This window comes from Amia ocellicauda, unplaced genomic scaffold, assembly GCF_036373705.1.
Source record: "Amia ocellicauda isolate fAmiCal2 unplaced genomic scaffold, fAmiCal2.hap1 HAP1_SCAFFOLD_65, whole genome shotgun sequence".
In the NCBI taxonomy this organism is placed as follows: Eukaryota; Metazoa; Chordata; class Actinopteri; order Amiiformes; family Amiidae; genus Amia; species Amia ocellicauda.
In genome coordinates, this window is record NW_027102995.1 from 179,847 (window position 1) to 207,500 (window position 27,654).

At 43.5% G+C, this 27,654-nt stretch overlaps 22 non-coding genes and 1 pseudogene across 22 annotated transcripts; all 23 read left to right on the plus strand.

The window, feature by feature from the left end:
• The first annotated feature begins 985 nt into the window (after positions 1-985).
• On the plus strand, positions 986-1,104 carry LOC136741043 (5S ribosomal RNA). Its single transcript, XR_010813799.1, has one exon. It is a non-coding gene; the product is annotated as a 5S ribosomal RNA (ribosomal RNA).
• Positions 1,105-2,170: 1,066 nt separating this feature from the next.
• Positions 2,171-2,289, plus strand: LOC136741229 (5S ribosomal RNA). Its single transcript, XR_010813973.1, has one exon. It is a non-coding gene; the product is annotated as a 5S ribosomal RNA (ribosomal RNA).
• A 1,056-nt stretch (positions 2,290-3,345) lies between these two features.
• On the plus strand, positions 3,346-3,464 carry LOC136741240 (5S ribosomal RNA). The gene has a single exon (XR_010813978.1). It is a non-coding gene; the product is annotated as a 5S ribosomal RNA (ribosomal RNA).
• A 1,055-nt stretch (positions 3,465-4,519) lies between these two features.
• LOC136741253 (5S ribosomal RNA) lies at positions 4,520-4,638 on the plus strand. The gene has a single exon (XR_010813983.1). It is a non-coding gene; the product is annotated as a 5S ribosomal RNA (ribosomal RNA).
• Positions 4,639-5,704: 1,066 nt separating this feature from the next.
• LOC136741256 (uncharacterized) lies at positions 5,705-5,813 on the plus strand (annotated as a pseudogene).
• Positions 5,814-6,879: 1,066 nt separating this feature from the next.
• LOC136741150 (5S ribosomal RNA) lies at positions 6,880-6,997 on the plus strand. Its single transcript, XR_010813899.1, has one exon. It is a non-coding gene; the product is annotated as a 5S ribosomal RNA (ribosomal RNA).
• A 1,055-nt stretch (positions 6,998-8,052) lies between these two features.
• Positions 8,053-8,171, plus strand: LOC136741265 (5S ribosomal RNA). The gene has a single exon (XR_010813984.1). It is a non-coding gene; the product is annotated as a 5S ribosomal RNA (ribosomal RNA).
• A 1,066-nt stretch (positions 8,172-9,237) lies between these two features.
• Positions 9,238-9,356, plus strand: LOC136741277 (5S ribosomal RNA). Its single transcript, XR_010813985.1, has one exon. It is a non-coding gene; the product is annotated as a 5S ribosomal RNA (ribosomal RNA).
• A 1,066-nt stretch (positions 9,357-10,422) lies between these two features.
• Positions 10,423-10,541, plus strand: LOC136740830 (5S ribosomal RNA). Its single transcript, XR_010813595.1, has one exon. It is a non-coding gene; the product is annotated as a 5S ribosomal RNA (ribosomal RNA).
• Positions 10,542-11,607: 1,066 nt separating this feature from the next.
• LOC136741001 (5S ribosomal RNA) lies at positions 11,608-11,726 on the plus strand. The gene has a single exon (XR_010813758.1). It is a non-coding gene; the product is annotated as a 5S ribosomal RNA (ribosomal RNA).
• Positions 11,727-12,784: 1,058 nt separating this feature from the next.
• On the plus strand, positions 12,785-12,903 carry LOC136741286 (5S ribosomal RNA). The gene has a single exon (XR_010813986.1). It is a non-coding gene; the product is annotated as a 5S ribosomal RNA (ribosomal RNA).
• A 1,058-nt stretch (positions 12,904-13,961) lies between these two features.
• On the plus strand, positions 13,962-14,080 carry LOC136741287 (5S ribosomal RNA). Its single transcript, XR_010813987.1, has one exon. It is a non-coding gene; the product is annotated as a 5S ribosomal RNA (ribosomal RNA).
• Positions 14,081-15,146: 1,066 nt separating this feature from the next.
• On the plus strand, positions 15,147-15,265 carry LOC136740874 (5S ribosomal RNA). Its single transcript, XR_010813637.1, has one exon. It is a non-coding gene; the product is annotated as a 5S ribosomal RNA (ribosomal RNA).
• Positions 15,266-16,331: 1,066 nt separating this feature from the next.
• Positions 16,332-16,450, plus strand: LOC136741071 (5S ribosomal RNA). The gene has a single exon (XR_010813825.1). It is a non-coding gene; the product is annotated as a 5S ribosomal RNA (ribosomal RNA).
• Positions 16,451-17,516: 1,066 nt separating this feature from the next.
• On the plus strand, positions 17,517-17,635 carry LOC136740875 (5S ribosomal RNA). Its single transcript, XR_010813638.1, has one exon. It is a non-coding gene; the product is annotated as a 5S ribosomal RNA (ribosomal RNA).
• Positions 17,636-18,701: 1,066 nt separating this feature from the next.
• On the plus strand, positions 18,702-18,820 carry LOC136741109 (5S ribosomal RNA). Its single transcript, XR_010813860.1, has one exon. It is a non-coding gene; the product is annotated as a 5S ribosomal RNA (ribosomal RNA).
• A 1,058-nt stretch (positions 18,821-19,878) lies between these two features.
• On the plus strand, positions 19,879-19,997 carry LOC136741198 (5S ribosomal RNA). Its single transcript, XR_010813942.1, has one exon. It is a non-coding gene; the product is annotated as a 5S ribosomal RNA (ribosomal RNA).
• Positions 19,998-21,063: 1,066 nt separating this feature from the next.
• LOC136741110 (5S ribosomal RNA) lies at positions 21,064-21,182 on the plus strand. Its single transcript, XR_010813861.1, has one exon. It is a non-coding gene; the product is annotated as a 5S ribosomal RNA (ribosomal RNA).
• Positions 21,183-22,240: 1,058 nt separating this feature from the next.
• On the plus strand, positions 22,241-22,359 carry LOC136741144 (5S ribosomal RNA). Its single transcript, XR_010813894.1, has one exon. It is a non-coding gene; the product is annotated as a 5S ribosomal RNA (ribosomal RNA).
• A 1,055-nt stretch (positions 22,360-23,414) lies between these two features.
• LOC136741081 (5S ribosomal RNA) lies at positions 23,415-23,533 on the plus strand. Its single transcript, XR_010813834.1, has one exon. It is a non-coding gene; the product is annotated as a 5S ribosomal RNA (ribosomal RNA).
• A 1,066-nt stretch (positions 23,534-24,599) lies between these two features.
• Positions 24,600-24,718, plus strand: LOC136741066 (5S ribosomal RNA). The gene has a single exon (XR_010813820.1). It is a non-coding gene; the product is annotated as a 5S ribosomal RNA (ribosomal RNA).
• A 1,066-nt stretch (positions 24,719-25,784) lies between these two features.
• On the plus strand, positions 25,785-25,903 carry LOC136740957 (5S ribosomal RNA). Its single transcript, XR_010813716.1, has one exon. It is a non-coding gene; the product is annotated as a 5S ribosomal RNA (ribosomal RNA).
• A 1,066-nt stretch (positions 25,904-26,969) lies between these two features.
• LOC136741072 (5S ribosomal RNA) lies at positions 26,970-27,088 on the plus strand. Its single transcript, XR_010813826.1, has one exon. It is a non-coding gene; the product is annotated as a 5S ribosomal RNA (ribosomal RNA).
• The last annotated feature ends 566 nt before the right edge of the window (positions 27,089-27,654 follow it).

The following is a 27,654-nucleotide window of genomic DNA, read 5'->3' on the forward strand; positions in this document are numbered from 1 at the left end:
ATTTCAGATTTGACTTCCCCAAATACACAGGCATACAATAGATCTTGTTCTCCAACGTAAACGGTCCCTAGTAACTAGGGTACATTCGTAAATAAATTGAGCATCATGGCTAGAAGTGACTAAATGTTGCCTAATCTTTCTCATCGAGAAATGACACAATTACAGCAACACAAAAAGGAACTCCACCGGACAAAGATCAGTGCTCACAAGGAGCCTCATTCAACACACACGGTTCCATTCCCATTCATGCAAAGCACGAAAATGTAAAACTTGGGAACATACTTGAGAGCAAAGATCACATTCAATCTCATTCAAGGCACGGATGTGAATGCAACGGGATGAAATTACTGAAATGATGCCTGCCCTCGAACTGTGATGATGGACTACCCGACTCGCCAATAATATTGGGTTCTGGTGTATTGAAATACAGGAGCTGCTGGATTTGTGTGTTTTCTTACCCCCTCACCATAGTTTGTCAAATGTTTAAACAACTGAACTTATATTCAAGGTTTGTTTCTCTTCATATGTTTTACTGGTTTACATTTGTCTCAGCAACCTGTTGAATGATTCTTCTGCTTTCAAAACAAAATGACAACAGGATGAATGCACACACTTGAAAATACAATACATGCAATGTTATGCATCATAGTGATGCAACCTCCTTTCAGTTTCATACTGCACGTCAATTGAAATCCTTACTGAAATGCACACCTTCTCAAGATTGCGCTTGACTGGCGTGTCAGGCACTCAATTACAGCTGTTTTATCAAGACAAATGTGTTCGTTTTGTAAAATATAGTTCCGGTCTGGTGTGGCACCCCAGCTAACGCACAACGTTGCCACAACGTGGCATATTAGCAGGGACTGTCTGCGGCGCGCTGGTGTGTCCCGGGCTTTAGAGTAGAGAGACAGTTCAACTGTAAGTATGAACGGCAGAAACGGATATTGCCATCCCTTTAAATAGAGCGTCAGGGACAGGCTCCCTGGCTCACGGCCATACTAGCCTGAATACGCCCGATCTCGTCCGATCTCGGAAGCTAAGCAGGCTCGGGCCTGGTCAGTACTTGGATGGGAGACCGCCTGGGAATACCAGGTGCTGTAAGCTTTTGCATCTTTTACACACCAGAGCGCGACAAATCACGAGTTTTAACTTTGGATACACGCAATTTCATCATTATTTCAGATTTGACTTCCCCAAATACACAGGCATACAATAGATCTTGTTCTCCAACGTAAACGGTCCCTAGTAACTAGGGTACATTCGTAAATAAATTGAGCATCATGGCTAGAAGTTACTAAATGTTGCCTAATCTTTCTCATCGAGAAATGACACAATTACAGCAACACAAAAAGGAACTCCACCGGACAAAGTTCAGTGCTCACAAGGAGCCTCATTCAACACACACGGTTCCATTCCCATTCATGCAAAGCACGAAAGTGTAAAACTTGGGAACATACTTGAGAGCAAAGATCACATTCAATCTCATTCAAGGCACGGATGTGAATGCAACGGGATGAAATTACTGAAATGATGCCTGCCCTCGAACTGTGATGATGGACTACCCGACTCGCCAATAATATTGTGTTTTGGTGTATTGAAATACAGGAGCTGCTGGATTTGTGTGTTTTCTTACCCCCTCACCATAGTTTGTCAAATGTTTAAACAACTGAACTTATATTCAAGGTTTGTTTCTCTTCATATGTTTTACTGGTTTACATTTGTCTCAGCAACCTGTTGAATGATTCTTCTGCTTTCAAAACAAAATGACAACAGGATGAATGCACACACTTGAAAATACAATACATGCAATGTTATGCATCATAGTGATGCAACCTCCTTTCAGTTTCATACTGTATGTCAATTGAAATCCTTATTGAAATGCACACCTTCTCAAGATTGAGCTTGACTGGCGTGTCAGGCACTCAATTACAGCTGTATTATCAAGACAATGTGTTCGTTTTGTAATATATAGTTCCGGTCTGGTGTGGCACCCCAGCTAACGCACAACGTTGCCACAATGTTGCCACAACGTGGCGTCTTAGCAGGGACTGTCTGCGGCGCGCTGGTGTGTCCCGGGCTTTAGAGTAGAGAGACAGTTCAACTGTAAGTATGAACGGCAGAAACGGATATTGCCTTCCCTTTAAGTAGAGCGTCAGGGACAGCCTCCCTGGCTTACGGCCATACTAGCCTGAATACGCCCGATCTCGTCCGATCTCGGAAGCTAAGCAGGCTCGGGCCTGGTCAGTACTTGGATGGGAGACCGCCTGGGAATACCAGGTGCTGTAAGCTTTTGCATCTTTTACACACCAGAGCGCGACAAATCACGAGTTTTAACTTTGGATACACGCAATTTCATCATTATTTCAGATTTGACTTCCCCAAATACACAGGCATACAATAGATCTTGTTCTCCAACGTAAACGGTCCCTAGTAAATAGGGTACATTCGTAAATAAATTGAGCATCATGGCTAGAAGTGACTAAATGTTGCCTAATCTTTCTCATCGAGAAATGACACAATTACAGCAACACAAAAAGGAACTCCACCGGACAAAGATCAGTGCTCACAAGGAGCCTCATTCAACACACACGGTTCCATTCCCATTCATGCAAAGCACGAAAGTGTAAAACTTGGGAACATACTTGAGAGCAAAGATCACATTCAATCTCATTCAAGGCACGGATGTGAATGCAACGGGATGAAATTACTGAAATGATGCCTGCCCTCGAACTGTGATGATGGACTACCCGACTCGCCAATAATATTGGGTTCTGGTGTATTGAAATACAGGAGCTGCTGGATTTGTGTGTTTTCTTACCCCCTCACCATAGTTTGTCAAATGTTTAAACAACTGAACTTATATTCAAGGTTTGTTTCTCTTCATATGTTTTACTGGTTTACATTTGTCTCAGCAACCTGTTGAATGATTCTTCTGCTTTCAAAACAAAATGACAACAGGATGAATGCACACACTTGAAAATACAATACATGCAATGTTATGCATCATAGTGATGCAACCTCCTTTCAGTTTCATACTGCATGTCAATTGAAATCCTTACTGAAATGCACACCTTCTCAAGATTGCGCTTGACTGGCGTGTCAGGCACTCAATTACAGCTGTTTTATCAAGACAAATGTGTTCGTTTTGTAAAATATAGTTCCGGTCTGGTGTGGCACCCCAGCTAACGCACAACGTTGCCACAACGTTTCGTGTTAGCAGGGACTGTCTGCGGCGCGCTGGTGTGTCCCGGGCTTTAGAGTAGAGAGACAGTTCAACTGTAAGTATGAACGGCAGAAACGGATATTGCCTTCCCTTTAAGTAGAGCGTCAGGGACAGCCTCCCTGGCTTACGGCCATACTAGCCTGAATACGCCCGATCTCGTCCGATCTCGGAAGCTAAGCAGGCTCGGGCCTGGTCAGTACTTGGATGGGAGACCGCCTGGGAATACCAGGTGCTGTAAGCTTTTGCATCTTTTACACACCAGAGCGCGACAAATCACGAGTTTTAACTTTGGATACACGCAATTTCATCATTATTTCAGATTTGACTTCCCCAAATACACAGGCATACAATAGATCTTGTTCTCCAACGTAAACGGTCCCTAGTAACTAGGGTACATTCGTAAATAAATTGAGCATCATGGCTAGAAGTGACTAAATGTTGCCTAATCTTTCTCATCGAGAAATGACACAATTACAGCAACACAAAAAGGAACTCCACCGGACAAAGATCAGTGCTCACAAGGAGCCTCATTCAACACACACGGTTCCATTCCCATTCATGCAAAGCACGAAAGTGTAAAACTTGGGAACATACTTGAGAGCAAAGATCACATTCAATCTCATTCAAGGCACGGATGTGAATGCAACGGGATGAAATTACTGAAATGATGCCTGCCCTCGAACTGTGATGATGGACTACCCGACTCGCCAATAATATTGGGTTCTGGTGTATTGAAATACAGGAGCTGCTGGATTTGTGTGTTTTCTTACCCCCTCACCATAGTTTGTCAAATGTTTAAACAACTGAACTTATATTCAAGGTTTGTTTCTCTTCATATGTTTTACTGGTTTACATTTGTCTCAGCAACCTGTTGAATGATTCTTCTGCTTTCAAAACAAAATGACAACAGGATGAATGCACACACTTGAAAATACAATACATGCAATGTTATGCATCATAGTGATGCAACCTCCTTTCAGTTTCATACTGCATGTCAATTGAAATCCTTACTGAAATGCACACCTTCTCAAGATTGCGCTTGACTGGCGTGTCAGGCACTCAATTACAGCTGTATTATCAAGACAATATGTTCGTTTTGTAATATATAGTTCCGGTCTGGTGTGGCACCCCAGCTAACGCACAACGTTGCCACAACGTTTCGTGTTAGCAGGGACTGTCTGCGGCGCGCTGGTGTGTCCCGGACTTTAGAGTAGAGAGAGAGTTCAACTGCAAGTATGAGCGGCAGAAACGGATATTGCCTTCCCTTTAAGTAGAGCGTCAGGGACAGCCTCCCTGGCTTACGGCCATACTAGCCTGAATACGCCCGATCTCGTCCGATCTCGGAAGCTAAGCAGGCTCGGGCCTGGTCAGTACTTGGATGGGAGACCGCCTGGGAATACCAGGTGCTGTAAGCTTTTGCATCTTTTACACACCAGAGGGCGACAAATCACGAGTTTTAACTTTGGATACACGCAATTTCATCATTATTTCAGATTTGACTTCCCCAAATACACAGGCATACAATAGATCTTGTTCTCCAACGTAAACGGTCCCTAGTAACTAGGGTACATTCGTAAATAAATTGAGCATCATGGCTAGAAGTGACTAAATGTTGCCTAATCTTTCTCATCGAGAAATGACACAATTACAGCAACACAAAAAGGAACTCCACCGGACAAAGTTCAGTGCTCACAAGGAGCCTCATTCAACACACACGGTTCCATTCCCATTCATGCAAAGCACGAAAGTGTAAAACTTGGGAACATACTTGAGAGCAAAGATCACATTCAATCTCATTCAAGGCACGGATGTGAATGCAACGGGATGAAATCACTGAAATGATGCCTGCCCTCGAACTGTGATGATGGACTACCCGACTCGCCAATAATATTGGGTTCTGGTGTATTGAAATACAGGAGCTGCTGGATTTGTGTGTTTTCTTACCCCCTCACCATAGTTTGTCAAATGTTTAAACAACTGAACTTATATTCAAGGTTTGTTTCTCTTCATATGTTTTACTGGTTTACATTTGTCTCAGCAACCTGTTGAATGATTCTTCTGCTTTCAAAACAAAATGACAACAGGATGAATGCACACACTTGAAAATACAATACATGCAATGTTATGCATCATAGTGATGCAACCTCCTTTCAGTTTCATACTGCATGTCAATAGAAATCCTTACTGAAATGCACACCTTCTCAAGATTGCGCTTGACTGGCGTGTCAGGCACTCAATTACAGCTGTTTTATCAAGAGAATGTGTTCGTTTTGTAATATATAGTTCCGGTCTGGTGTGGCACCCCAGCTAACGCACAACGTTGCCACAATGTTGCCACAACGTGGCGTGTTAGCAGGGACTGTCTGCGGCGCGCTGGTGTGTCCCGGGCTTTAGAGTAGAGAGACAGTTCAACTGTAAGTATGAGCGGCAGAAACGGATATTGCCTTCCCTTTAAGTAGAGCGTCAGGGACAGCCTGCCTGGCTTACGGCCATACTAGCCTGATTACGCCCGATCTCGGAAGCTAAGCAGGCTCGGGCCTGGTCAGTACTTGGATGGGAGACCGCCTGGGAATACCAGGTGCTGTAAGCTTTTGCATCTTTTACACACCAGAGGGCGACAAATCACGAGTTTTAACTTTGGATACACGCAATTTCATCATTATTTCAGATTTGACTTCCCCAAATACACAGGCATACAATAGATCTTGTTCTCCAACGTAAACGGTCCCTAGTAACTAGTGTACATTCGTAAATAAATTGAGCATCATGGCTAGAAGTGACTAAATGTTGCCTAATCTTTCTCATCGAGAAATGACACAATTACAGCAACACAAAAAGGAACTCCACCGGACAAAGTTCAGTGCTCACAAGGAGCCTCATTCAACACACACGGTTCCATTCCCATTCATGCAAAGCACGAAAGTGTAAAACTTGGGAACATACTTGAGAGCAAAGATCACATTCAATCTCATTCAAGGCACGGATGTGAATGCAACGGGATGAAATTACTGAAATGATGCCTGCCCTCGAACTGTGATGATGGACTACCCGACTCGCCAATAATATTGGGTTCTGGTGTATTGAAATACAGGAGCTGCTGGATTTGTGTGTTTTCTTACCCCCTCACCATAGTTTGTCAAATGTTTAAACAACTGAACTTATATTCAAGGTTTGTTTCTCTTCATATGTTTTACTGGTTTACATTTGTCTCAGCAACCTGTTGAATGATTCTTCTGCTTTCAAAACAAAATGACAACAGGATGAATGCACACACTTGAAAATACAATACATGCAATGTTATGCATCATAGTGATGCAACCTCCTTTCAGTTTCATACTGCATGTCAATAGAAATCCTTACTGAAATGCACACCTTCTCAAGATTGCGCTTGACTGGCGTGTCAGGCACTCAATTACAGCTGTTTTATCAAGAGAATGTGTTCGTTTTGTAATATATAGTTCCGGTCTGGTGTGGCACCCCAGCTAACGCACAACGTTGCCACAATGTTGCCACAACGTGGCGTGTTAGCAGGGACTGTCTGCGGCGCGCTGGTGTGTCCCGGGCTTTAGAGTAGAGAGACAGTTCAACTGTAAGTATGAACGGCAGAAACGGATATTGCCTTCCCTTTAAGTAGAGCGTCAGGGACAGCCTCCCTGGCTTACGGCCATACTAGCCTGAATACGCCCGATCTCGTCCGATCTCGGAAGCTAAGCAGGCTCGGCCTGGTCAGTACTTGGATGGGAGACCGCCTGGGAATACCAGGTGCTGTAAGCTTTTGCATCTTTTACACACCAGAGGGCGACAAATCACGAGTTTTAACTTTGGATACACGCAATTTCATCATTATTTCAGATTTGACTTCCCCAAATACACAGGCATACAATAGATCTTGTTCTCCAACGTAAACGGTCCCTAGTAACTAGGGTACATTCGTAAATAAATTGAGCATCATGGCTAGAAGTGACTAAATGTTGCCTAATCTTTCTCATCGAGAAATGACACAATTACAGCAACACAAAAAGGAACTCCACCGGACAAAGTTCAGTGCTCACAAGGAGCTTCATTCAACACACACGGTTCCATTCCCATTCATGCAAAGCACGAAAGTGTAAAACTTGGGAACATACTTGAGAGCAAAGATCACATTCAATCTCATTCAAGGCACGGATGTGAATGCAACGGGATGAAATTACTGAAATGATGCCTGCCCTCGAACTGTGATGATGGACTACCCGACTCGCCAATAATATTGGGTTCTGGTGTATTGAAATACAGGAGCTGCTGGATTTGTGTGTTTTCTTACCCCCTCACCATAGTTTGTCAAATGTTTAAACAACTGAACTTATATTCAAGGTTTGTTTCTCTTCATATGTTTTACTGGTTTACATTTGTCTCAGCAACCTGTTGAATGATTCTTCTGCTTTCAAAACAAAATGACAACAGGATGAATGCACACACTTGAAAATACAATACATGCAATGTTATGCATCATAGTGATGCAACCTCCTTTCAGTTTCATACTGCATGTCAATTGAAATCCTTACTGAAATGCACACCTTCTCAAATTTGCGCTTGACTGGCGTGTCAGGCACTCAATTACAGCTGTTTTATCAAGACAATGTGTTCGTTTTGTAATATATAGTTCCGGTCTGGTGTGGCACCCCAGCTAACGCACAACGTTGCCACAACGTTTCGTGTTAGCAGGGACTGTCTGCGGCGCGCTGGTGTGTCCCGGACTTTAGAGTAGAGAGACAGTTCAATTGCAAGTATGAGCGGAAGAAACGGATATTGCCTTCCCTTTAAGTAGAGCGTCAGGGACAGCCTCCCTGGCTTACGGCCATACTAGCCTGAATACGCCCGATCTCGTCCGATCTCGGAAGCTAAGCAGGCTCGGGCCTGGTCAGTACTTGGATGGGAGACCGCCTGGGAATACCAGGTGCTGTAAGCTTTTGCATCTTTTACACACCAGAGGGCGACAAATCACGAGTTTTAACTTTGGATACACGCAATTTCATCATTATTTCAGATTTTACTTCCCCAAATACACAGGCATAGAATAGATCTTGTTCTCCAACGTAAACGGTCCCTAGTAACTAGTGTACATTCGTAAATAAATTGAGCATCATGGCTAGAAGTGACTAAATGTTGCCTAATCTTTCTCATCGAGAAATGACACAATTACAGCAACAAAAAAAGGAACTCCACCGGACAAAGTTCAGTGCTCACAAGGAGCCTCATTCAACACACACGGTTCCATTCCCATTCATGCAAAGCACGAAAGTGTAAAACTTGGGAACATACTTGAGAGCAAAGATCACATTCAATCTCATTCAAGGCACGGATGTGAATGCAACGGGATGAAATTACTGAAATGATGCCTGCCCTCGAACTGTGATGATGGACTACCCGACTCGCCAATAATATTGGGTTCTGGTGTATTGAAATACAGGAGCTGCTGGATTTGTGTGTTTTCTTACCCCCTCACCATAGTTTGTCAAATGTTTAAACAACTGAACTTATATTCAAGGTTTGTTTCTCTTCATATGTTTTACTGGTTTACATTTGTCTCAGCAACCTGTTGAATGATTCTTCTGCTTTCAAAACAAAATGACAACAGGATGAATGCACACACTTGAAAATACAATACATGCAATGTTATGCATCATAGTGATGCAACCTCCTTTCAGTTTCATACTGCATGTCAATTGAAATCCTTACTGAAATGCACACCTTCTCAAGATTGCGCTTGACTGGCGTGTCAGGCACTCAATTACAGCTGTTTTATCAAGACAATGTGTTTTTTTTGTAAAATATAGTTCCGGTCTGGTGTGGCACCCCAGCTAACGCACAACGTTGCCACAATGTTGCCACAACGTGGCATGTTAGCAGGGACTGTCTGCGGCGCGCTGCTGTGTCCCGGGCTTTAGAGTAGAGAGACAGTTCAACTGTAAGTATGAACGGCAGAAACGGATATTGCCTTCCCTTTAAGTACAGCATCAGGGACAGCCTCCCTGGCTTACGGCCATACTAGCCTGAATACGCCCGATCTCGTCCGATCTCGGAAGCTAAGCAGGCTCGGGCCTGGTCAGTACTTGGATGGGAGACCGCCTGGGAATACCAGGTGCTGTAAGCTTTTGCATCTTTTACACACCAAAGGGCGACAAATCACAAGTTTTAACTTTGGATACACGCAATTTCATCATTATTTCAGATTTGACTTCCCCAAATACACAGGCATACAATAGATCTTGTTCTCCAACGTAAACGGTCCCTAGTAACTAGTGTACATTTGTAAATAAATTGAGCATCATGGCTAGAAGTGACTAAATGTTGCCTAATCTTTCTCATCGAGAAATGACACAATTACAGCAACACAAAAAGGAACTCCACCGGACAAAGTTCAGTGCTCACAAGGAGCCTCATTCAACACACACGGTTCCATTCCCATTCATGCAAAGCACGAAAGTGTAAAACTTGGGAACATACTTGAGAGCAAAGATCACATTCAATCTCATTCAAGGCACGGATGTGAATGCAACGGGATGAAATTACTGAAATGATGCCTGCCCTCGAACTGTGATGATGGACTACCCGACTCGCCAATAATATTGGGTTCTGGTGTATTGAAATACAGGAGCTGCTGGATTTGTGTGTTTTCTTACCCCCTCACCATAGTTTGTCAAATGTTTAAACAACTGAACTTATATTCAAGGTTTGTTTCTCTTCATATGTTTTACTGGTTTACATTTGTCTCAGCAACCTGTTGAATGATTCTTCTGCTTTCAAAACAAAATGACAACAGGATGAATGCACACACTTGAAAATACAATACATGCAATGTTATGCATCATAGTGATGCAACCTCCTTTCAGTTTCATACTGCATGTCAATTGAAATCCTTACTGAAATGCACACCTTCTCAAGATTGCGCTTGACTGGCGTGTCAGGCACTCAATTACAGCTGTTTTATCAAGACAATGTGTTCGTTTTGTAATATATAGTTCCGGTCTGGTGTGGCACCCCAGCTAACGCACAACGTTGCCACAATGTTGCCACAACGTGGCGTGTTAGCAGGGACTGTCTGCGGCGCGCTGGTGTGTCCCGGGCTTTAGAGTAGAGAGACAGTTCAACTGTAAGTATGAACGGCAGAAACGGATATTGCCTTCCCTTTAAGTAGCGCGTCAGGGACAGCCTCCCTGGCTTACGGCCATACTAGCCTGAATACGCCCGATCTCGTCCGATCTCGGAAGCTAAGCAGGCTAGGGCCTGGTCAGTACTTGGATGGGAGACCCCCTGGGAATACCAGGTGCTGTAAGCTTTTGCATCTTTTACACACCAAAGGGCGACAAATCACGAGTTTTAACTTTGGATACACGCAATTTCATCATTATTTCAGATTTGACTTCCCCAAATACACAGGCATACAATAGATCTTGTTCTCCAACGTAAACGGTCCCTAGTAACTAGTGTACATTCGTAAATAAATTGAGCATCATGGCTAGAAGTGACTAAATGTTGCCTAATCTTTCTCATCGAGAAATGACACAATTACACCAACACAAAAAGGAACTCCACCGGACAAAGTTCAGTGCTCACAAGGAGCCTCATTCAACACACACGGTTCCATTCCCATTCATGCAAAGCACGAAAGTGTAAAACTTGGGAAAATACTTGAGAGCAAAGATCACATTCAATCTCATTCAAGGCACGGATGTGAATGCAACGGGATGAAATTACTGAAATGATGCCTGCCCTCGAACTGTGATGATGGACTACCCGACTCGCCAATAATATTGGGTTCTGGTGTATTGAAATACAGGAGCTGCTGGATTTGTGTGTTTTCTTACCCCCTCACCATAGTTTGTCAAATGTTTAAACAACTGAACTTATATTCAAGGTTTGTTTCTCTTCATATGTTTTACTGGTTTACATTTGTCTCAGCAACCTGTTGAATGATTCTTCTGCTTTCAAAACAAAATGACAACAGGATGAATGCACACACTTGAAAATACAATACATGCAATGTTATGCATCATAGTGATGCAACCTCCTTTCAGTTTCATACTGCATGTCAATTGAAATCCTTACTGAAATGCACACCTTCTCAAGATTGCGCTTGACTGGCGTGTCAGGCACTCAATTACAGCTGTTTTATCAAGACAATGTGTTCGTTTTGTAATATATAGTTCCGGTCTGGTGTGGCACCCCAGCTAACGCACAACGTTGCCACAATGTTTCCACAACGTGGCGTGTTAGCAGGGACTGTCTGCGGCGCGCTGGTGTGTCCCGGACTTTAGAGTAGAGAGACAGTTCAACTGCAAGTATGAGCGGCAGAAACGGATATTGCCTTCCCTTTAAGTAGAGCGTCAGGGACAGCCTCCCTGGCTTACGGCCATACTAGCCTGAATACGCCCGATCTCGTCCGATCTCGGAAGTCAAGCAGGCTTGGGCCTGGTCAGTACTTGGATGGGAGACCGCCTTGGAATACCAGGTGCTGTAAGCTTTTGCATCTTTTACACACCAGAGGGCGACAAATCACGAGTTTTAACTTTGGATACACGCAATTTCATCAATATTTCAGATTTTACTTCCCCAAATACACAGGCATACAATAGATCTTGTTCTCCAACGTAAACGGTCCCTAGTAACTAGGGTACATTCGTAAATAAATTGAGCATCATGGCTAGAAGTGACTAAATGTTGCCTAATCTTTCTCATCGAGAAATGACACAATTACAGCAACACAAAAAGGAACTCCACCGGACAAAGTTCAGTGCTCACAAGGAGCCTCATTCAACACACACGGTTCCATTCCCATTCATGCAAAGCACGAAAGTGTAAAACTTGGGAACATACTTGAGAGCAAAGATCACATTCAATCTCATTCAAGGCACGGATGTGAATGCAACGGGATGAAATTACTGAAATGATGCCTGCCCTCGAACTGTGATGATGGACTACCCGACTCGCCAATAATATTGGGTTCTGGTGTATTGAAATACAGGAGCTGCTGGATTTGTGTGTTTTCTTACCCCCTCACCATAGTTTGTCAAATGTTTAAACAACTGAACTTATATTCAAGGTTTGTTTCTCTTCATATGTTTTACTGGTTTACATTTGTCTCAGCAACCTCAGCAAGAATGATTCTTCTGCTTTCAAAACAAAATGACAACAGGATGAATGCACACACTTGAAAATACAATACATGCAATGTTATGCATCATAGTGATGCAACCTCCTTTCAGTTTCATACTGCATGTCAATTGAAATCCTTACTGAAATGCACACCTTCTCAAGATTGCGCTTGACTGGCGTGTCAGGCACTCAATTACAGCTGTATTATCAAGACAATGTGTTCGTTTTGTAATATATAGTTCCGGTCTGGTGTGGCACCCCAGCTAACGCACAACGTTGCCACAACGTTTCGTGTTAGCAGGGACTGTCTGCGGCGCGCTGGTGTGTCCCGGACTTTAGAGTAGAGAGACAGTTCAACTGCAAGTATGAGCGGCAGAAACGGATATTGCCTTCCCTTTAAGTAGAGCGTCAGGGACACCCTCCCTGGCTTACGGCCATACTAGCCTGAATACGCCCGATCTCGTCCGATCTCGGAAGCTAAGCAGGCTCGGGCCTGGTCAGTACTTGGATGGGAGACCGCCTGGGAATACCAGGTGCTGTAAGCTTTTGCATCTTTTACACACCAGAGGGCGACAAATCACGAGTTTTAACTTTGGATACACGCAATTTCATCATTATTTCACATTTGACTTCCCCAAATACACAGGCATACAATAGATCTTGTTCTCCAACGTAAACGGTCCCTAGTAACTAGGGTACATTCGTAAATAAATTGAGCATCATGGCTAGAAGTGACTAAATGTTGCCTAATCTTTCTCATCGAGAAATGACACAATTACAGCAACACAAAAAGGAACTCCACCGGACAAAGTTCAGTGCTCACAAGGAGCCTCATTCAACACACACGGTTCCATTCCCATTCATGCAAAGCACGAAAGTGTAAAACTTGGGAACATACTTGAGAGCAAAGATCACATTCAATCTCATTCAAGGCACGGATGTGAATGCAACGGGATGAAATTACTGAAATGATGCCTGCCCTCGAACTGTGATGATGGACTACCCGACTCGCCAATAATATTGGGTTCTGGTGTATTGAAATACAGGAGCTGCTGGATTTGTGTGTTTTCTTACCCCCTCACCATAGTTTGTCAAATGTTTAAACAACTGAACTTATATTCAAGGTTTGTTTCTCTTCATATGTTTTACTGGTTTACATTTGTCTCAGCAACCTCAGCAAGAATGATTCTTCTGCTTTCAAAACAAAATGACAACAGGATGAATGCACACACTTGAAAATACAATACATGCAATGTTATGCATCATAGTGATGCAACCTCCTTTCAGTTTCATACTGCATGTCAATTGAAATCCTTACTGAAATGCACACCTTCTCAAGATTGCGCTTGACTGGCGTGTCAGGCACTCAATTACAGCTGTATTATCAAGACAATGTGTTCGTTTTGTAATATATAGTTCCGGTCTGGTGTGGCACCCCAGCTAACGCACAACGTTGCCACAACGTTTCGTGTTAGCAGGGACTGTCTGCGGCGCGCTGGTGTGTCCCGGACTTTAGAGTAGAGAGACAGTTCAACTGCAAGTATGAGCGGCAGAAACGGATATTGCCTTCCCTTTAAGTAGAGCGTCAGGGACAGCCTCCCTGGCTTACGGCCATACTAGCCTGAATACGCCCGATCTCGTCCGATCTCGGAAGCTAAGCAGGCTCGGGCCTGGTCAGTACTTGGATGGGAGACCGCCTGGGAATACCAGGTGCTGTAAGCTTTTGCATCTTTTACACACCAAAGGGCGACAAATCACAAGTTTTAACTTTGGATACACGCAATTTCATCATTATTTCAGATTTGACTTCCCCAAATACACAGGCATACAATAGATCTTGTTCTCCAACGTAAACGGTCCCTAGTAACTAGTGTACATTTGTAAATAAATTGAGCATCATGGCTAGAAGTGACTAAATGTTGCCTAATCTTTCTCATCGAGAAATGACACAATTACAGCAACACAAAAAGGAACTCCACCGGACAAAGTTCAGTGCTCACAAGGAGCCTCATTCAACACACACGGTTCCATTCCCATTCATGCAAAGCAAGAAAGTGTAAAACTTGGGAACATACTTGAGAGCAAAGATCACATTCAATCTCATTCAAGGCACGGATGTGAATGCAACGGGATGAAATTACTGAAATGATGCCTGCCCTCGAACTGTGATGATGGACTACCCGACTCGCCAATAATATTGGGTTCTGGTGTATTGAAATACAGGAGCTGCTGGATTTGTGTGTTTTCTTACCCCCTCACCATAGTTTGTCAAATGTTTAAACAACTGAACTTATATTCAAGGTTTGTTTCTCTTCATATGTTTTACTGGTTTACATTTGTCTCAGCAACCTGTTGAATGATTCTTCTGCTTTCAAAACAAAATGACAACAGGATGAATGCACACACTTGAAAATACAATACATGCAATGTTATGCATCATAGTGATGCAACCTCCTTTCAGTTTCATACTGCATGTCAATTGAAATCCTTACTGAAATGCACACCTTCTCAAGATTGCGCTTGACTGGCGTGTCAGGCACTCAATTACAGCTGTTTTATCAAGACAATGTGTTCGTTTTGTAATATATAGTTCCGGTCTGGTGTGGCACCCCAGCTAACGCACAACGTTGCCACAATGTTGCCACAACGTGGCGTGTTAGCAGGGACTGTCTGCGGCGCGCTGGTGTGTCCCGGGCTTTAGAGTAGAGAGACAGTTCAACTGTAAGTATGAACGGCAGAAACGGATATTGCCTTCCCTTTAAGTAGCGCGTCAGGGACAGCCTCCCTGGCTTACGGCCATACTAGCCTGAATACGCCCGATCTCGTCCGATCTCGGAAGCTAAGCAGGCTCGGGCCTGGTCAGTACTTGGATGGGAGACCCCCTGGGAATACCAGGTGCTGTAAGCTTTTGCATCTTTTACACACCAAAGGGCGACAAATCACGAGTTTTAACTTTGGATACACGCAATTTCATCATTATTTCAGATTTGACTTCCCCAAATACACAGGCATACAATAGATCTTGTTCTCCAACGTAAACGGTCCCTAGTAACTAGTGTACATTCGTAAATAAATTGAGCATCATGGCTAGACGTGACTAAATGTTGCCTAATCTTTCTCATCGAGAAATGACACAATTACACCAACACAAAAAGGAACTCCACCGGACAAAGTTCAGTGCTCACAAGGAGCCTCATTCAACACACACGGTTCCATTCCCATTCATGCAAAGCACGAAAGTGTAAAACTTGGGAAAATACTTGAGAGCAAAGATCACATTCAATCTCATTCAAGGCACGGATGTGAATGCAACGGGATGAAATTACTGAAATGATGCCTGCCCTCGAACTGTGATGATGGACTACCCGACTCGCCAATAATATTGGGTTCTGGTGTATTGAAATACAGGAGCTGCTGGATTTGTGTGTTTTCTTACCCCCTCACCATAGTTTGTCAAATGTTTAAACAACTGAACTTATATTCAAGGTTTGTTTCTCTTCATATGTTTTACTGGTTTACATTTGTCTCAGCAACCTGTTGAATGATTCTTCTGCTTTCAAAACAAAATGACAACAGGATGAATGCACACACTTGAAAATACAATACATGCAATGTTATGCATCATAGTGATGCAACCTCCTTTCAGTTTCATACTGCATGTCAATTGAAATCCTTACTGAAATGCACACCTTCTCAAGATTGCGCTTGACTGGCGTGTCAGGCACTCAATTACAGCTGTTTTATCAAGACAATGTGTTCGTTTTGTAATATATAGTTCCGGTCTGGTGTGGCACCCCAGCTAACGCACAACGTTGCCACAATGTTGCCACAACGTGGCGTGTTAGCAGGGACTGTCTGCGGCGCGCTGGTGTGTCCCGGGCTTTAGAGTAGAGAGACAGTTCAACTGTAAGTATGAACGGCAGAAACGGATATTGCCTTCCCTTTAAGTAGCGCGTCAGGGACAGCCTCCCTGGCTTACGGCCATACTAGCCTGAATACGGCCGATCTCGTCCGATCTCGGAAGCTAAGCAGGCTCGGGCCTGGTCAGTACTTGGATGGGAGACCCCCTGGGAATACCAGGTGCTGTAAGCTTTTGCATCTTTTACACACCAAAGGGCGACAAATCACGAGTTTTAACTTTGGATACACGCAATTTCATCATTATTTCAGATTTGACTTCCCCAAATACACAGGCATACAATAGATCTTGTTCTCCAACGTAAACGGTCCCTAGTAACTAGTGTACATTCGTAAATAAATTGAGCATCATGGCTAGAAGTGACTAAATGTTGCCTAATCTTTCTCATCGAGAAATGACACAATTACACCAACACAAAAAGGAACTCCACCGGACAAAGTTCAGTGCTCACAAGGAGCCTCATTCAACACACACGGTTCCATTCCCATTCATGCAAAGCACGAAAGTGTAAAACTTGGGAAAATACTTGAGAGCAAAGATCACATTCAATCTCATTCAAGGCACGGATGTGAATGCAACGGGATGAAATTACTGAAATGATGCCTGCCCTCGAACTGTGATGATGGACTACCCGACTCGCCAATAATATTGGGTTCTGGTGTATTGAAATACAGGAGCTGCTGGATTTGTGTGTTTTCTTACCCCCTCACCATAGTTTGTCAAATGTTTAAACAACTGAACTTATATTCAAGGTTTGTTTCTCTTCATATGTTTTACTGGTTTACATTTGTCTCAGCAACCTGTTGAATGATTCTTCTGCTTTCAAAACAAAATGACAACAGGATGAATGCACACACTTGAAAATACAATACATGCAATGTTATGCATCATAGTGATGCAACCTCCTTTCAGTTTCATACTGCATGTCAATTGAAATCCTTACTGAAGTGCACACCTTCTCAAGATTGCGCTTGACTGGCGTGTCAGGCACTCAATTACAGCTGTTTTATCAAGACAATGTGTTCGTTTTGTAATATATAGTTCCGGTCTGGTGTGGCACCCCAGCTAACGCACAACGTTGCCACAATGTTGCCACAACGTGGCGTGTTAGCAGGGACTGTCTGCGGCGCGCTGGTGTGTCCCGGGCTTTAGAGTAGAGAGACAGTTCAACTGTAAGTATGAACGGCAGAAACGGATATTGCCTTCCCTTTAAGTAGCGCGTCAGGGACAGCCTCCCTGGCTTACGGCCATACTAGCCTGAATACGCCCGATCTCGTCCGATCTCGGAAGCTAAGCAGGCTCGGGCCTGGTCAGTACTTGGATGGGAGACCCCCTGGGAATACCAGGTGCTGTAAGCTTTTGCATCTTTTACACACCAAAGGGCGACAAATCACGAGTTTTAACTTTGGATACACGCAATTTCATCATTATTTCAGATTTGACTTCCCCAAATACACAGGCATACAATAGATCTTGTTCTCCAACGTAAACGGTCCCTAGTAACTAGTGTACATTCGTAAATAAATTGAGCATCATGGCTAGAAGTGACTAAATGTTGCCTAATCTTTCTCATCGAGAAATGACACAATTACACCAACACAAAAAGGAACTCCACCGGACAAAGTTCAGTGCTCACAAGGAGCCTCATTCAACACACACGGTTCCATTCCCATTCATGCAAAGCACGAAAGTGTAAAACTTGGGAAAATACTTGAGAGCAAAGATCACATTCAATCTCATTCAAGGCACGGATGTGAATGCAACGGGATGAAATTACTGAAATGATGCCTGCCCTCGAACTGTGATGATGGACTACCCGACTCGCCAATAATATTGGGTTCTGGTGTATTGAAATACAGGAGCTGCTGGATTTGTGTGTTTTCTTACCCCCTCACCATAGTTTGTCAAATGTTTAAACAACTGAACTTATATTCAAGGTTTGTTTCTCTTCATATGTTTTACTGGTTTACATTTGTCTCAGCAACCTGTTGAATGATTCTTCTGCTTTCAAAACAAAATGACAACAGGATGAATGTACACACTTGAAAATACAATACATGCAATGTTATGCATCATAGTGATGCAACCTCATTTCAGTTTCATACTGCATGTCAATTGAAATCCTTACTGAAATGCACACCTTCTCAAGATTGCGCTTGACTGGCGTGTCAGGCACTCAATTACAGCTGTATTATCAAGACAATGTGTTCGTTTTGTAAAATATAGTTCCGGTCTGGTGTGGCACCCCAGCTAACGCACAACGTTGCCACAATGTTGCCACAACGTGGCGTGTTAGCAGGGACTGTCTGCGGCGCGCTGGTGTGTCCCGGGCTTTAGAGTAGAGAGACAGTTCAACTGTAAGTATGAACGGCAGAAACGGATATTGCCTTCCCTTTAAGTAGAGCGTCAGGGACAGCCTCCCTGGCTTACGGCCATACTATCCTGAATACGCCCGATCTCGTCAGATCTCGGAAGCTAAGCAGGCTCGGGCCTGGTCAGTACTTGGATGGGAGACCGCCTGGGAATACCAGGTGCTGTAAGCTTTTGCATCTTTTACACTCCAGAGGGCGACAAATCACGAGTTTTAACTTTGGATACACGCAATTTCATCATTATTTCAGATTTGACTTCCCCAAATACACAGGCATACAATAGATCTTGTTCTCCTACGTAAACGGTCCCTAGTAACTAGGGTACATTCGTAAATAAATTGAGCATCATGGCTAGAAGTGACTAAATGTTGCCTAATCTTTCTCATCGAGAAATGACACAATTACAGCAACACAAAAAGGAACTCCACCGGACAAAGTTCAGTGCTCACAAGGAGCCTCATTCAACACACACGGTTCCATTCCCATTCATGCAAAGCACGAAAGTGTAAAACTTGGGAACATACTTGAGAACAAAGATCACATTCAATCTCATTCAAGGCACGGATGTGAATGCAACGGGATGAAATTACTGAAATGATGCCTGCCCTCGAACTGTGATGATGGACTACCCGACTCGCCAATAATATTGGGTTCTGGTGTATTGAAATACAGGAGCTGCTGGATTTGTGTGTTTTCTTACCCCCTCACCATAGTTTGTCAAATGTTTAAACAACTGAACTTATATTCAAGGTTTGTTTCTCTTCATATGTTTTACTGGTTTACATTTGTCTCAGCAACCTCAGCAAAAATGATTCTTCTGCTTTCAAAACAAAATGACAACAGGATGAATGCACACACTTGAAAATACAATACATGCAATGTTATGCATCATAGTGATGCAACCTCCTTTCAGTTTCATACTGCATGTCAATTGAAATCCTTATTGAAATGCACACCTTCTCAAGATTGCGCTTGACTGGCGTGTCAGGCACTCAATTACAGCTGTATTATCAAGACAATGTGTTCGTTTTGTAAAATATAGTTCCGGTCTGGTGTGGCACCCCAGCTAACGCACAACGTTGCCACAACGTTTCGTGTTAGCAGGGACTGTCTGCGGCGCGCTGGTGTGTCCCGGACTTTAGAGTAGAGAGACAGTTCAACTGCAAGTATGAGCGGCAGAAACGGATATTGCCTTCCCTTTAAGTAGAGCGTCAGGGACAGCCTCCCTGGCTTACGGCCATACTAGCCTGAATACGCCCCATCTCGTCCGATCTCGGAAGCTAAGCAGGCTCGGGCCTGGTCAGTACTTGGATGGGAGACTGCCTGGGAATACCAGGTGCTGTAAGCTTTTGCATCTTTTACACACCAGAGGGCGACAAATCACGAGTTTTAACTTTGGATACACGCAATTTCATCATTATTTCAGATTTGACTTCCCCAAATACACAGGCATACAATAGATCTTGTTCTCCAACGTAAACGGTCCCTAGTAACTAGTGTACATTCGTAAATAAATTGAGCATCATGGCTAGAAGTGACTAAATGTTGCCTAATCTTTCTCATCGAGAAATGACACAATTACACCAACACAAAAAGGAACTCCACCGGACAAAGTTCAGTGCTCACAAGGAGCCTCATTCAACACACACGGTTCCATTCCCATTCATGCAAAGCACGAAAGTGTAAAACTTGGGAAAATACTTGAGAGCAAAGATCACATTCAATCTCATTCAAGGCACGGATGTGAATGCAACGGGATGAAATTACTGAAATGATGCCTGCCCTCGAACTGTGATGATGGACTACCCGACTCGCCAATAATATTGGGTTCTGGTGTATTGAAATACAGGAGCTGCTGGATTTGTGTGTTTTCTTACCCCCTCACCATAGTTTGTCAAATGTTTAAACAACTGAACTTATATTCAAGGTTTGTTTCTCTTCATATGTTTTACTGGTTTACATTTGTCTCAGCAACCTGTTGAATGATTCTTCTGCTTTCAAAACAAAATGACAACAGGATGAATGTACACACTTGAAAATACAATACATGCAATGTTATGCATCATAGTGATGCAACCTCATTTCAGTTTCATACTGCATGTCAATTGAAATCCTTACTGAAATGCACACCTTCTCAAGATTGCGCTTGACTGGCGTGTCAGGCACTCAATTACAGCTGTATTATCAAGACAATGTGTTCGTTTTGTAAAATATAGTTCCGGTCTGGTGTGGCACCCCAGCTAACGCACAACGTTGCCACAATGTTGCCACAACGTGGCGTGTTAGCAGGGACTGTCTGCGGCGCGCTGGTGTGTCCCGGGCTTTAGAGTAGAGAGACAGTTCAACTGTAAGTATGAACGGCAGAAACGGATATTGCCTTCCCTTTAAGTAGAGCGTCAGGGACAGCCTCCCTGGCTTACGGCCATACTATCCTGAATACGCCCGATCTCGTCAGATCTCGGAAGCTAAGCAGGCTCGGGCCTGGTCAGTACTTGGATGGGAGACCGCCTGGGAATACCAGGTGCTGTAAGCTTTTGCATCTTTTACACTCCAGAGGGCGACAAATCACGAGTTTTAACTTTGGATACACGCAATTTCATCATTATTTCAGATTTGACTTCCCCAAATACACAGGCATACAATAGATCTTGTTCTCCTACGTAAACGGTCCCTAGTAACTAGGGTACATTCGTAAATAAATTGAGCATCATGGCTAGAAGTGACTAAATGTTGCCTAATCTTTCTCATCGAGAAATGACACAATTACAGCAACACAAAAAGGAACTCCACCGGACAAAGTTCAGTGCTCACAAGGAGCCTCATTCAACACACACGGTTCCATTCCCATTCATGCAAAGCACGAAAGTGTAAAACTTGGGAACATACTTGAGAACAAAGATCACATTCAATCTCATTCAAGGCACGGATGTGAATGCAACGGGATGAAATTACTGAAATGATGCCTGCCCTCGAACTGTGATGATGGACTACCCGACTCGCCAATAATATTGGGTTCTGGTGTATTGAAATACAGGAGCTGCTGGATTTGTGTGTTTTCTTACCCCCTCACCATAGTTTGTCAAATGTTTAAACAACTGAACTTATATTCAAGGTTTGTTTCTCTTCATATGTTTTACTGGTTTACATTTGTCTCAGCAACCTCAGCAAAAATGATTCTTCTGCTTTCAAAACAAAATGACAACAGGATGAATGCACACACTTGAAAATACAATACATGCAATGTTATGCATCATAGTGATGCAACCTCCTTTCAGTTTCATACTGCATGTCAATTGAAATCCTTATTGAAATGCACACCTTCTCAAGATTGCGCTTGACTGGCGTGTCAGGCACTCAATTACAGCTGTATTATCAAGACAATGTGTTCGTTTTGTAAAATATAGTTCCGGTCTGGTGTGGCACCCCAGCTAACGCACAACGTTGCCACAACGTTTCGTGTTAGCAGGGACTGTCTGCGGCGCGCTGGTGTGTCCCGGACTTTAGAGTAGAGAGACAGTTCAACTGCAAGTATGAGCGGCAGAAACGGATATTGCCTTCCCTTTAAGTAGAGCGTCAGGGACAGCCTCCCTGGCTTACGGCCATACTAGCCTGAATACGCCCGATCTCGTCCGATCTCGGAAGCTAAGCAGGCTCGGGCCTGGTCAGTACGTGGATGGGAGACTGCCTGGGAATACCAGGTGCTGTAAGCTTTTGCATCTTTTACACACCAGAGGGCGACAAATCACGAGTTTTAACTTTGGATACACGCAATTTCATCATTATTTCAGATTTGACTTCCCCAAATACACAGGCATACAATAGATCTTGTTCTCCAACGTAAACGGTCCCTAGTAACTAGGGTACATTCGTAAATAAATTGAGCATCATGGCTAGAAGTGACTAAATGTTGCCTAATCTTTCTCATCGAGAAATGACACAATTACAGCAACACAAAAAGGAACTCCACCGGACAAAGTTCAGTGCTCACAAGGAGCCTCATTCAACACACACGGTTCCATTCCCATTCATGCAAAGCACGAAAGTGTAAAACTTGGGAACATACTTGAGAGCAAAGATCACATTCAATCTCATTCAAGGCACGGATGTGAATGCAACGGGATGAAATTACTGAAATGATGCCTGCCCTCGAACTGTGAAGATGGACTTCCCGACTCGCCAATAATATTGGGTTCTGGTGTATTGAAATACAGGAGCTGCTGGATTTGTGTGTTTTCTTACCCCCTCACCATAGTTTGTCAAATGTTTAAACAACTGAACTTATATTCAAGGTTTGTTTCTCTTCATATGTTTTACTGGTTTACATTTGTCTCAGCAACCTGTTGAATGATTCTTCTGCTTTCAAAACAAAATGACAACAGGATGAATGCACACACTTGAAAATACAATACATGCAATGTTATGCATCATAGTGATGCAACCTCCTTTCAGTTTCATACTGCATGTCAATTGAAATCCTTACTGAAATGCACACCTTCTCAAGATTGCGCTTGACTGGCGTGTCAGGCACTCAATTACAGCTGTTTTATCAAGACAATGTGTTCGTTTTGTAATATATAGTTCCGGTCTGGTGTGGCACCCCAGCTAACGCACAACGTTGCCACAACGTTTCGTGTTAGCAGGGACTGTCTGCGGCGCGCTGGTGTGTCCCGGACTTTAGAGTAGAGAGACAGTTCAACTGCAAGTATGAGCGGCAGAAACGGATATTGCCTTCCCTTTAAGTAGAGCGTCAGGGAGAGCCTCCCTGGCTTACGGCCATACTAGCCTGAATACGCCCGATCTCGTCCGATCTCGGAAGCCAAGCAGGCTCGGGCCTGGTCAGTACTTGGATGGGAGACCGCCTGGGAATAACAGGTGCTGTAAGCTTTTGCATCTTTTACACACCAGAGGGCGACAAATCACGAGTTTTAACTTTGGATACACGCAATTTCATCATTATTTCAGATTTGACTTCCCCAAATACACAGGCATACAATAGATCTTGTTCTCCAACGTAAACGGTCCCTAGTAACTAGGGTACATTCGTAAATAAATTGAGCATCATGGCTAGAAGTGACTAAATGTTGCCTAATCTTTCTCATCGAGAAATGACACAATTACAGCAACACAAAAAGGAACTCCACCGGACAAAGTTCAGTGCTCACAAGGAGCCTCATTCAACACACACGGTTCCATTCCCATTCATGCAAAGCACGAAAGTGTAAAACTTGGGAACATACTTGAGAGCAAAGATCACATTCAATCTCATTCAAGGCACGGATGTGAATGCAACGGGATGAAATTACTGAAATGATGCCTGCCCTCGAACTGTGATGATGGACTACCCGACTCGCCAATAATATTGGGTTCTGGTGTATTGAAATACAGGAGCTGCTGGATTTGTGTGTTTTCTTACCCCCTCACCATAGTTTGTCAAATGTTTAAACAACTGAACTTATATTCAAGGTTTGTTTCTCTTCATATGTTTTACTGGTTTACATTTGTCTCAGCAACCTGTTGAATGATTCTTCTGCTTTCAAAACAAAATGACAACAGGATGAATGCACACACTTGAAAATACAATACATGCAATGTTATGCATCATAGTGATGCAACCTCCTTTCAGTTTCATACTGCATGTCAATTGAAATCCTTACTGAAATGCACACCTTCTCAAGATTGCGCTTGACTGGCGTGTCAGGCACTCAATTACAGCTGTTTTATCAAGAGAATGTGTTCGTTTTGTAATATATAGTTCCGGTCTGGTGTGGCACCCCAGCTAACGCACAACGTTGCCACAATGTTGCCACAACGTGGCGTGTTAGCAGGGACTGTCTGCGGTGCGCTGGTGTGTCCCGGGCTTTAGAGTAGAGAGACAGTTCAACTGTAAGTATGAACGGCAGAAACGGATATTGCCTTCCCTTTAAGTAGAGCGTCAGGGACAGCCTTCCTGGCTTACGGCCATACTAGCCTGAATACGCCCGATCTCGTCCGATCTCGGAAGCTAAGCAGGCTCGGGCCTGGTCAGTACTTGCATGGGAGACCGCCTGGGAATACCAGGTGCTGTAGGCTTTGGCATCTTTTACACACCAGAGGGCGACAAATCACGAGTTTTAACTTTGGATACACGCAATTTCATCATTATTTCAGATTTGACTTCCCCAAATACACAGGCATACAATAGATCTTGTTCTCCAACGTAAACGGTCCCTAGTAACTAGGGTACATTCGTAAATAAATTGAGCATCATGGCTAGAAGTGACTAAATGTTGCCTAATCTTTCTCATCGAGAAATGACACAATTACAGCAACACAAAAAGGAACTCCACCGGACAAAGTTCAGTGCTCACAAGGAGCCTCATTCAACACACACGGTTCCATTCCCATTCATGCAAAGCACGAAAGTGTAAAACTTGGGAACATACTTGAGAGCAAAGATCACATTCAATCTCATTCAAGGCACGGATGTGAATGCAACGGGATGAAATTACTGAAATGATGCCTGCCCTCGAACTGTGAAGATGGACTACCCGACTCGCCAATAATATTGGGTTCTGGTGTATTGAAATACAGGAGCTGCTGGATTTGTGTGTTTTCTTACCCCCTCACCATAGTTTGTCAAATGTTTAAACAACTGAACTTATATTCAAGGTTTGTTTCTCTTCATATGTTTTACTGGTTTACATTTGTCTCAGCAACCTGTTGAATGATTCTTCTGCTTTCAAAACAAAATGACAACAGGATGAATGCACACACTTGAAAATACAATACATGCAATGTTATGCATCATAGTGATGCAACCTCCTTTCAGTTTCATACTGCATGTCAATTGAAATCCTTACTGAAATGCACACCTTCTCAAGATTGCGCTTGACTGGCGTGTCAGGCACTCAATTACAGCTGTTTTATCAAGAGAATGTGTTCGTTTTGTAATATATAGTTCCGGTCTGGTGTGGCACCCCAGCTAACGCACAACGTTGCCACAATGTTGCCACAACGTGGCGTGTTAGCAGGGACTGTCTGCGGCGCGCTGGTGTGTCCCGGGCTTTAGAGTAGAGAGACAGTTCAACTGTAAGTATGAACAGCAGAAACGGATATTGCCTTCCCTTTAAGTAGAGCGTCAGGGACAGCCTTCCTGGCTTACGGCCATACTAGCCTGAATACGCCCGATCTCGTCCGATCTCGGAAGCCAAGCAGGCTCGGGCCTGGTCAGTACTTGGATGGGAGACCGCCTGGGAATACCAGGTGCTGTAAGCTTTTGCATCTTTTACACACCAGAGGGCGACAAATCACGAGTTTTAACTTTGGATACACGCAATTTCATCATTATTTCAGATTTGACTTCCCCAAATACACAGGCATACAATAGATCTTGTTCTCCAACGTAAACGGTCCCTAGTAACTAGGGTACATTCGTAAATAAATTGAGCATCATGGCTAGAAGTGACTAAATGTTGCCTAATCTTTCTCATCGAGAAATGACACAATTACAGCAACACAAAAAGGAACTCCACCGGACAAAGTTCAGTGCTCACAAGGAGCCTCATTCAACACACACGGTTCCATTCCCATTCATGCAAAGCACGAAAGTGTAAAACTTGGGAACATACTTGAGAGCAAAGATCACATTCAATCTCATTCAAGGCACGGATGTGAATGCAACGGGATGAAATTACTGAAATGATGCCTGCCCTCGAACTGTGATGATGGACTACCCGACTCGCCAATAATATTGGGTTCTGGTGTATTGAAATACAGGAGCTGCTGGATTTGTGTGTTTTCTTACCCCCTCACCATAGTTTGTCAAATGTTTAAACAACTGAACTTATATTCAAGGTTTGTTTCTCTTCATATGTTTTACTGGTTTACATTTGTCTCAGCAACCTGTTGAATGATTCTTCTGCTTTCAAAACAAAATGACAACAGGATGAATGCACACACTTGAAAATACAATACATGCAATGTTATGCATCATAGTGATGCAACCTCCTTTCAGTTTCATACTGCATGTCAATTGAAATCCTTACTGAAATGCACACCTACTCAAGATTGCGCTTGACTGGCGTGTCAGGCACTCAATTACAGCTGTTTTATCAAGAGAATGTGTTCGTTTTGTAATATATAGTTCCGGTCTGGTGTGGCACCCCAGCTAACGCACAACGTTGCCACAATGTTGCCACAACGTGGCGTGTTAGCAGAGACTGTCTGCGGCGCGCTCGTGTGTCCCGGGCTTTAGAGTAGAGAGACAGTTCAACTGTAAGTATGAACAGCAGAAACGGATATTGCCTTCCCTTTAAGTAGAGCGTCAGGGACAGCCTTCCTGGCTTACGGCCATACTAGCCTGAATACGCCCGATCTCGTCCGATCTCGGAAGCTAAGCAGGCTCGGGCCTGGTCAGTACTTGGATGGGAGACCGCCTGGGAATACCAGGTGCTGTTGGCTTTGGCATCTTTTACACACCAGAGGGCGACAAATCACGAGTTTTAACTTTGGATACACGCAATTTCATCATTATTTCAGATTTGACTTCCCCAAATACACAGGCATACAATAGATCTTGTTCTCCAACGTAAACGGTCCCTAGTAACTAGGGTACATTCGTAAATAAATTGAGCATCATGGCTAGAAGTGACTAAATGTTGCCTAATCTTTCTCATCGAGAAATGACACAATTACAGCAACACAAAAAGGAACTCCACCGGACAAAGTTCAGTGCTCACAAGGAGCCTCATTCAACACACACGGTTCCATTCCCATTCATGCAAAGCACGAAAGTGTAAAACCTGGGAACATACTTGAGAGCAAAGATCACATTCAATCTCATTCAAGGCACGGATGTGAATGCAACGGGATGAAATTACTGAAATGATGCCTGCCCTCGAACTGTGATGATGGACTACCCGACTCGCCAATAATATTGGGTTCTGGTGTATTGAAATACAGGAGCTGCTGGATTTGTGTGTTTTCTTACCCCCTCACCATAGTTTGTCAAATGTTTAAACAACTGA